The 8,820-nt window shown below is 39.5% G+C and overlaps 1 long non-coding RNA gene across 1 annotated transcript; it reads right to left on the bottom strand.

Annotated features, from left to right (window-relative positions):
- Positions 1–3,435: 3,435 nt before the first annotated feature.
- Positions 3,436–5,800, bottom strand: LOC121878618. The gene is made up of 2 exons (XR_006091184.1): positions 5,572–5,800; positions 3,436–3,925 (listed from the first exon to the last, which is right to left on the bottom strand). It is a non-coding gene; the product is annotated as an uncharacterized LOC121878618 (long non-coding RNA).
- Between the last annotated feature and the right edge of the window lie 3,020 nt (positions 5,801–8,820).

The following is an 8,820-nucleotide window of genomic DNA, read 5'->3' as shown; positions in this document are numbered from 1 at the left end:
TGGAATAGGCTACCGAGTGCTATAGTAGGATCAGGGACGCTAGGGAGCTTCAAGACGAAGTTGGATAGGCACATGGAAGTGCTGGGATGGGTGTGAAAGGGATCTGCCCTGTATGGGCCAGTCGGCCTCCTGCAGTATCCCACTTTCTTATGTTCTTATGTTCTTATGTTCTTATCATAACATAGCGTAAAACTTGGCTCGTTTGATCCTTATGTGAAATATCAGGAGTGCTGTCGAATATCATGGAAAAGTACTTTGCTTCTTTTACTTGCTTGATGACTTTGCTTCTTACGTTTTCTCCCAAAATTTCTATAAACTCGTTCTGAATAGTAGGAGACAGATGTGGGTCAGGTATTAGGTCAGACACGACAGGGATTAACTTGCCGCCGATACAAAGGGATGGATTAACGTCTCCAGTAGCTGCAGATATGGGTGATGAGCAGACCCAAAAGTGCCGCCCCCCAAAAGTGCCGCCCGGGGCGGACCGCCCCCCCCCCTAGCTACGATAATGCATATAAAGGCCCTACAGTCCCATTCCATGATCATTCTGGTTCTGATTTTCATTCTGGCCATTATCCTTCCTGATCCTGGTGGCCATTCGAACGTTCTGAGGAGACGAACATTGCTCTGAAGATTCTCAGAGTTCACGCTTGTCCTCTCCCCAGGTCGGGAGGGGGACTTCCCGACCAGACCCCAGCTAAGCAGAGGCCTCCCATAGGAGGCAGCCAAGCATCCACTGGGCCTACGCCAGGGTACACGTGAGTCTTGTCAGAGCGATTCCTTGGGTGAGTTACCTACTGTGGGAAGTGTATTCATTCAAGGGTGTCCGAGAGTCAGTGTCGAGTAACGTAAAACATAATGTGTTAGTACCCCGATATAATAGTGATATTAATGTGTCCATGTCATTGAGTGAATTAATAAATAGTTGTATCGAAGAGGTGTTTAACAAGTTGTCCCTTTAAGAAGTAATATATGTGTATTGACACACGAGATAAGATAAGCGTATTGACGCTGAGTAAATAACATCCCGGCCAAGCTACCAAGTTTCCTATCTTTACATTCCTACTCTCTATACTTTTCCTATTCATATATATTTTCCTCGCATTGTGTTCTGTTCCATTATACTATGTTGCCCACTCAAGGAGTAGTGGAAAAGTATTTATAATGAGTTATGGAAATGAAGAGAAAGAGAATTAAAATTATTAAAAGTATATATACTTTGTTTGGGTCCTCTCTTACTTTATAAATGTGTTATTTAATTTTGCTTTTAGACCGTTGTGCATATAATTTATTTTATATTGACTGCGTTTGAAGACTTCTGGAAGTTCACTTGTGTTTGTGGAGTCTGTAAGATAATGATTGTTTGTGATCTAACTGACCAAAGAATCTGTAGAGTTTCGACGCCAGAAGTTAAAGACGCCCCACTCTGGGAAGCATGGCATCACACTTCTTGTGGCGATCAACCTGGGGCTGTCCTTTCTTGTCATGATTAACCTGGCGGCTGAACTTTCTTATGTCGATCAACCTGGGGCTGTTCCTTCTAGCAGTGATTAACCTGGGGCTGACCTTTCTTGTGGCAATCAACCTGGGGGCTGACCTTTCTTATGGCAATCAACCTGGGGGCTGACCTTTCTTATGGCGATCAACATGGGGCTGTCCTTTCTTGCGGCGATCAACCTGGGGCTGACCTTTCTTATGGCAATCAACCTGGGGCTGACCTTTCTTGCGGCGATCAACCTGGGGCTGACCTTTCTTGTACACTGGAGAGGCTTGATTGTTTAATCAAGAGGCTGCCAGCTTGTCTGCTTGTTGGAACCACGATGACAACTTTCCTAGTACTCGTGTGTTGTAGTGCTGGCTGCTGGTTGGCTGGCTGGCTATTAGCTAGCTAGGACACTAAGACAACACTCGGGTAGGCTCGTCTGGTGTCGGCTCCATTTGGGTCACCATGATCTGTGAGCTGATGCTGGCGGGTTGACTGCTATGTCAGCAAGTCTTTATATTATCTTTGTTACCACTGGATTTCTGTGTAGACGTTTTGCAGGTGTTTATAACCACTGTCCACCTATTTCCCACTAAAATACTTTGTTTGATGATGATTCACTTAGAATGTCACTTGTGTCATCAATATTTTCTTTTTTTTTTGAGTGCTGTACAAGTGTATAGAATTCGTCTCACTGTTTGACACCAAGTGTGAGAGCTGTTTTGGTATCACATTAATTGTTTTAATTAAGTTCTGGAACTCTGAAGTGGCAGGGCTTGATGTAAACACTTCTTGGCATTTTCTATTTTTAAACTGAAAGAAAGTACCGTATATCCACAGATATAATCTGAGATAATATATTGTGAATTCTTTCCAGGGAAGTGTTACGTAAATTACTTTGAGATAATACTTCTGCTAAGTGTAAACTTCCCTGTATAGCGGTATGGAGTGAACTGCTCCCCACTGGGCGTGAGAGAGTGGTAGGAAGCGAGCGGTGTTTACTGAATCAGCTCGACCCCCGTGATAGATGCAACTTCAGTGATCTAGTCATAAACAACATGGTAAATCACTTGGTGAATAATTTGATGAATAACATGATGTTATTCATTGGGGTGTATTTATATAAAGCAAAGATGCTGTTACACCTGGATGAAAATTGTTTTTGAATGTCTCCGGCAGTTCACACCTCTATAGACTGCTTTGTCAATGGGCAGATCAAGAGGTAGCAGTATGGGTGATGAAAATAGTTGGTCAAATGCATTCACTGTGATTGCATTATTTTCTTGCTCCTGTGAGAACTATGATCTTTGAACAAATTTATTAAATAAGCTTATTTTTTGTTCTTACTAATTTTGTACTCAGTAATTCACTTTGTAATCCAATGAAGAACTTTTGTTGAGTCGTTCTTATCATTAACAATTTCTTTGTTGTTATTCTCCTGTATAACACTCGTTTGACTTTTGTATCTTCTTAGAAGAATTTTGTTAAAGCGAATTTTTCTTTAAATAGCTTATTAATTATGAGTTTTATACGTAATTTATTACTTAATCTTATCATTAGTATTTATAACACATTTCTTACATCAATTCTATACATAAATTAATAAATTTTCACTGAAAAAATGCCTGGAGAACTTTTCACACTATTTCAGTTAAAGGTATGTGTGAAACCATTTAGGCAGACAATGGTTTACAAGGAAAAGTTGGGTAGATGCTTATATAAGTTTTGGGTACAGTACATGCTATCTTCTCTCCCTTCTCTTCTGTTCTCATTCGGTCACTTTCCTTTTTCCTGCTCCAAAAGTTACTTATGTTGTTACAGCAGTGGAGTAAAACCGTTTCTCCGACTCCTTACACTGTGTTCAGGTGACAGTAAACATACAGTACTAACTTTACAAAACGGGTCTCTTACTGGTCCAATGAGGGAATAAGTGTTGGTATAAGAGGCAATTATTTCAGTTTTAGCATAACAATTTTATTATCAAGATCTCAAAACAAAGATAAATGTTATCATTTATAGATGAGGGAATTAACAAGGCAATACACGTCAAAAATAAGCAGATGCGCATGCTAATGACGCAAGTCTCAAGTTAAATTAAATTTTACTAATATTCTCCATCATTTCTTAAAATGTGCAAGAACAAGAAAATAAAGGTTGTTGCAGAATTCAAATGCTTAAAAAAAATCATAGGTAAAGCAAGTTCTCGAATCGCATGTGAAAACAGAAGTTTCGTCGATGATCACCAAACACAGTTGAGGGTGTCTTCTTATAGGTCATGGTGGCGTCCGTCAGGTCTGGCCACTGTTGTGGACTAGTGGTAAGGCTGTTTTACCCTGCAACATATATTATTGCCGTAGCAGATGCCGGTAGATATTTCTTGTCCGTAACTACAAAAACTTACACAAAACCCGTTGACTTGTGGGCAGGGATACTTGATGCTTCCTGTTGGAGACGAAAGGAGGGCGTTAGAAGCAGATTGTGAAATCCACTAACCCTGATATTTCACTTTTGTCATGGAAGAATATAGGCGAGGGAAAAAAGATGCCACACTTAGAGATCTCCTTGTTGCTATTTCGTGCGAAGGTGTTCATGAACACTGGTACACGGTACTTTGTGTTCATGTAAGACTGGTACACGGTACAAAGGCGTTCATATAACACTGGTACACAGTATTAAGTTGTTCATGTAACACTTGTACACGGCACTCAGGTGTTCATGTAACACTGATACACGGTATTAAGGTTATATGACTAGTTTAGCCCATCCTATCGTCACCCGCAGTATTATTATGAGTTGTTCACATTACCTTTACTTAAAGCTGAGAATTTAATTGAATATTAAGTTTTTTAGTTGTTGTTATTTGTTAAAACTCAACATACTGGATTTAAGTAAAAACAGATAGAGAAATTTGAAAAAGACCATGAAAAATAAATGAAAAGGACTTCATATGTATATTAAATATATATACATATATATATATATATAAATATATATGTATATATATATATACAATCAACACCTCAACCCGCCAGGATTCGAACCCGCGGCCCACGAGCCCATGACTGTGACCGGGGAACGCTAACCACTGGACCACCAGGATACAAAAACAGTCCTAGACTTAGTTTTATTTCACACAAAGCCTGTTCAACGAGCTTAAGGCGCCGTGAACCTCTAATGGGGACTACCCGTATCACGTAGGTGGTCAGAGTAACGTTTTACCAAATCCGCCTTCGAAACACGAGGATCCATATATATTTCATTAGCCCAATAAAGCATGCGGACTTCTACATACAATCAACACCTCAACTCGCCAGGATTCGAACCCACGGCCAACGAGCCCATGACTGTGACTGGGGAATGCTAACCGCTGGACCACCAGGATACAAAAGCAGTCCTAGACTTTGTTATATTTCACACAAAGCCTGTTCAACGAGCTTAAGGCGCCGTGCTTTATTGGGCTAATGAAATATATATGGATCCTCGTGTATCGAAGCCGGATTTGGTAAAACGTTACTCTGACCACCTACGTGAAGAGTTCACGGCGTTGAGTCTGGGACTGTCACCAATTGATCAGTCTGATCATGGGCTGGAGTTCGATGTTGATTGTATGTAGAAGTCCGCGTGCTTTATTGGGCTAATGAAATATATATATATATATACATATATATATATATATATATATATATGTGTGTGTAAGGATGTATTCAAAGCTTTGCATTTTCTGAAACCATTATTAAAAAGAAACTCGTAACAACACTATGTCATTCTTAATGCAATATCGAAGCATCGGAAGAGGTGTTCAATGCATTATTTTTCAATGTATGAAAGAGATTACTTTAAATTTAAAAAAGAGGTGATTGAATAAAATTTCGTAAATTTCCTTGTAAGAAAGGTTTACTTAAAACTGACAAGGCGATCTCATCATATTTTTTGCCTATCTTCAAGCATCAGGATGTGTCACCATATTCTAGACGTCTAGAATGACTCATCAACAATGAATGACGCATCAAGCGCAGGAGTGGCTCGCCAAGAACCTGGGCAACTCAGCAAACACTGGACTGAGATAAAATATAATTAAGGTGACTCACCATTGACAACGGTGACGGCCACGATCACCAGCACCAGCAGGAATACAATGCTCTTGGTATTCATGGTTCACCAGCCTGTTGAGAGGAAACTTTTACTCACAGAACACAATGTACATTGGGTCTGACCTGTATAATGAACCTTATGAATGAACTGTACATAAAGAACGTCTAGTGGTGGACTTTTCTTGTTGTATTAAGGTCGAGAGAACCCCAGTTTGGGATTCTAGTGAGGAAGATAGTAGAGCTGGCGAGGAAATTATAAGGATAGAAATTGCATATTGTAGTATGTTGGTATATATTTCAATTTCTCTGTCTCTCGCTTTTCTCGATGTTTCATATTTGGCATGACATATTATTTTATTTACCACTAGTGGACATTGCTTCATACCCCCCGCCCCACTCCCGCACATGTACTGTATATACATCATCTTAACTATGATTCAGAATACCCGACTTCATAAAGGTGTTGCACAAGGAAGGTGCGTCAGTACAATTTGAGATTTGAATTGCAGTATTTTATTTCCATCTAATATATATATATATATATATATATATATATATATATATATATTAGAAATTTCAGAGTAATTTCAAATGCCCCGCCATGAGTGATACTGAGCGTTCAAGGTCATCTGAGGGGAGGGAGCGCTGCCTGCTCGTAGCGAGAGACTGCGGAACTAGGTCTATATGATATTAAATGTAATTTACCGAATTAATAATGATGCGATTCATGAAGTTAAGGGACTATTATTGAATTTGAAATTATTATAGATCGTTTAGCAGTCTGAATAATGTTACGGGTGTCCCAAGGAGTTATTAGTTAGGCGGTAAATATATCACGTAGACCTAAGCTAGCGCCTTGGGGAGACGCGATGCTGGCTAGGCCACTTCCGGAGAGCATTCACACAGACAAGATGTTCCGCGCGTCCATCAGAAATAGTCACGTGGCCTAGTCACCTGTGCTGCGCTATTGCAGTATAACAAGTAAGTCTCATTCGATCTCTGTGGCGGTTAGATATAGGCATGGATAGCAAACCAGGAGCTAACAGGAGTTCATTTCAGGTTTCCGCCGAACCCACTTCTGACTGGAGTTGACCGGAGCGACTGCGGAGATTGACTGCCGCTGATGACAGGGTGGCGATTGTCGCCATTGGACCGATTGCGTAGGCCTGTCACTGTTTAGCGGGGTAGCAAAGGATCTCTTGAGTGAACGAGTGCTTCCGACAACTAAAACGACGGGACCAGCATCCACAGTGGGTGATCAGTTCTTACCACTCGGGTGCACAACACCACATGTCCCGAGCAGCTTAGTGAAACCCTCTTGCCAACGGGAAGCTAAAGTTTCTCTCAACTGTACAAGGTCTGATTGGCTCACTCCCTTCCGCTTTATGGACGCACTGGGAGTACACTGAGGCTATCTGAGTAAACTAATGGTCACACACTGAGACCGTGAGTCTAGGTCTCCAGGAGATACCTAGAGGAACATTTTCCCTCCCTTATTACGGGTGTAGTTAACACCATTCCTCAGACTGATATTATCTTGACGTGTGTAGTTTAATAGTTTCTAAATAATTTTGATAATATTGTTTTGAATGTTTGTGCCATTAAGTGGAACCAGAGTGATACTGTGATTGATTCTTTTAATGCATCTGATTGTTCTTCATAATTCTGATCTCAGGTATAACCTTGTTCCCCAGAGTAGTGGTTAAGTTAGGTTAGGAAGTGTGCATCTGTTGGGGTGCTATAAATTTGTTGAGTGCCCTTAAGGCCTATTCATTGTAGAGTATTTAATTTCTTAAATTTTATTACCATTTCCTCAGTGACTGATATTATTTTGTTGAAAACCCTTAAGGCCTGTTCATTGTGGAGTATTTAATTTCTTATTTTTTAGTACCATTTCCTAAGTGACTGATATTATTTTGTGAAAGCCCTTAAGGCCTGTTCATGTGTGGAGTATTTAATTTCTTATTTTTTAGTACCATTTCCTAAGTGACTGATATTATTTTGTGAAAGCCTTAAGGCCTGTTCATGTGAGCGAGCAACATTTCTTGATACTTCAAATTTATTGTTGCCTGTGTTTCTAATAATTTCTATGTCATGTATAACTTTTATTCCCCAGAGTAGTGGTTAAAGTTTAAGTTAAGAGGTGCGCATATTGGTGTACCATTATTTGATTGTGTTTGTAGTGTTGGAGGGAATATAAGTGTCTAAATTTTAAAGTGTGTCTCATTCATCCCAGTCACAGACGCTATCCTTCCACGGGTCACGGACAGTTCATTTGTGTAGTAGATTTAAGTGTTCTTGTGCTGGTTCGGGATTTTTCTCAAAGGGGCGCTTCCACTGCCTTTACCATCTATTAAATTTTAATAAACCCCAAGTCAAGTGAGAAATTAAAGTCCAGCAAATTCCGACCGGTTACATATATATATATATATATATATATATGCAAGTAAATCACTGTAGGTGCGCGTGATCTAGGTATATGCTGATAACCACAAGGAAAGAAGAAAACACGAAGTTCCCAAGCGCTTTCGTGTAATTCACCCCTGAAGATGTGAATTACACGAAAGCGCTTGGGAACTTCGTGTTATCTTCTTTCCTTGTGGTTATCAGCATATATATATATATATATATATATATATATATATATATATATATATATATATATACAGGCCAAGGATATGTCAACGAGATGAGGTATTTTGTGGCCGGGCAAGATGGAAATGCACTGTAAATGACATTCAACACCAGCAAGTGCGGCGCACTTAATACTGGAACAAACAAATACTGTCAATGTACAACCTTAACAACATCAACTTACAGAAGTAGACTTCTATCATATCTCCCCGCACTCTTGGTCTTTGTAGGGAATGCAAGTTAAATTTCTTTAATCTATCTTGATATGGAAGGTTTCTAAGTCCCAGAATTATTTTCGTTATTCTTCGCTACACTGACTCCAGTTATTTGATATCCATTCTATAAATAAGTGCACCAGAATTGAACAGTATAATCGAGGTACTTCCTGATTAGTGCAATATGACCTCCACACTCTTATTACTTATACTTCTAGATATAAAACCCAATACTCTGTTTGCCTTATTTCGGTCATTAACGCACTGTTTTCTAGGCCATAGGTGATCTAACTTAACCTTAGATCACATTAGGTTAGGATTAAGTTAGGTGGGATTAGATTTAGGATAAGTTCAGGTGAAGTTAAGTTAAATTAAGTTAAAACAGATATTAACATTG

The sequence above is a fragment of the Homarus americanus genome, unplaced genomic scaffold (assembly GCF_018991925.1).
Source record: "Homarus americanus isolate GMGI-L3 unplaced genomic scaffold, GMGI_Hamer_2.0 scaffold7538, whole genome shotgun sequence".
NCBI lineage: Eukaryota > Metazoa > Arthropoda > Malacostraca > Decapoda > Nephropidae > Homarus > Homarus americanus.
This window is presented reverse-complemented; position numbering and strand designations above follow the sequence as displayed.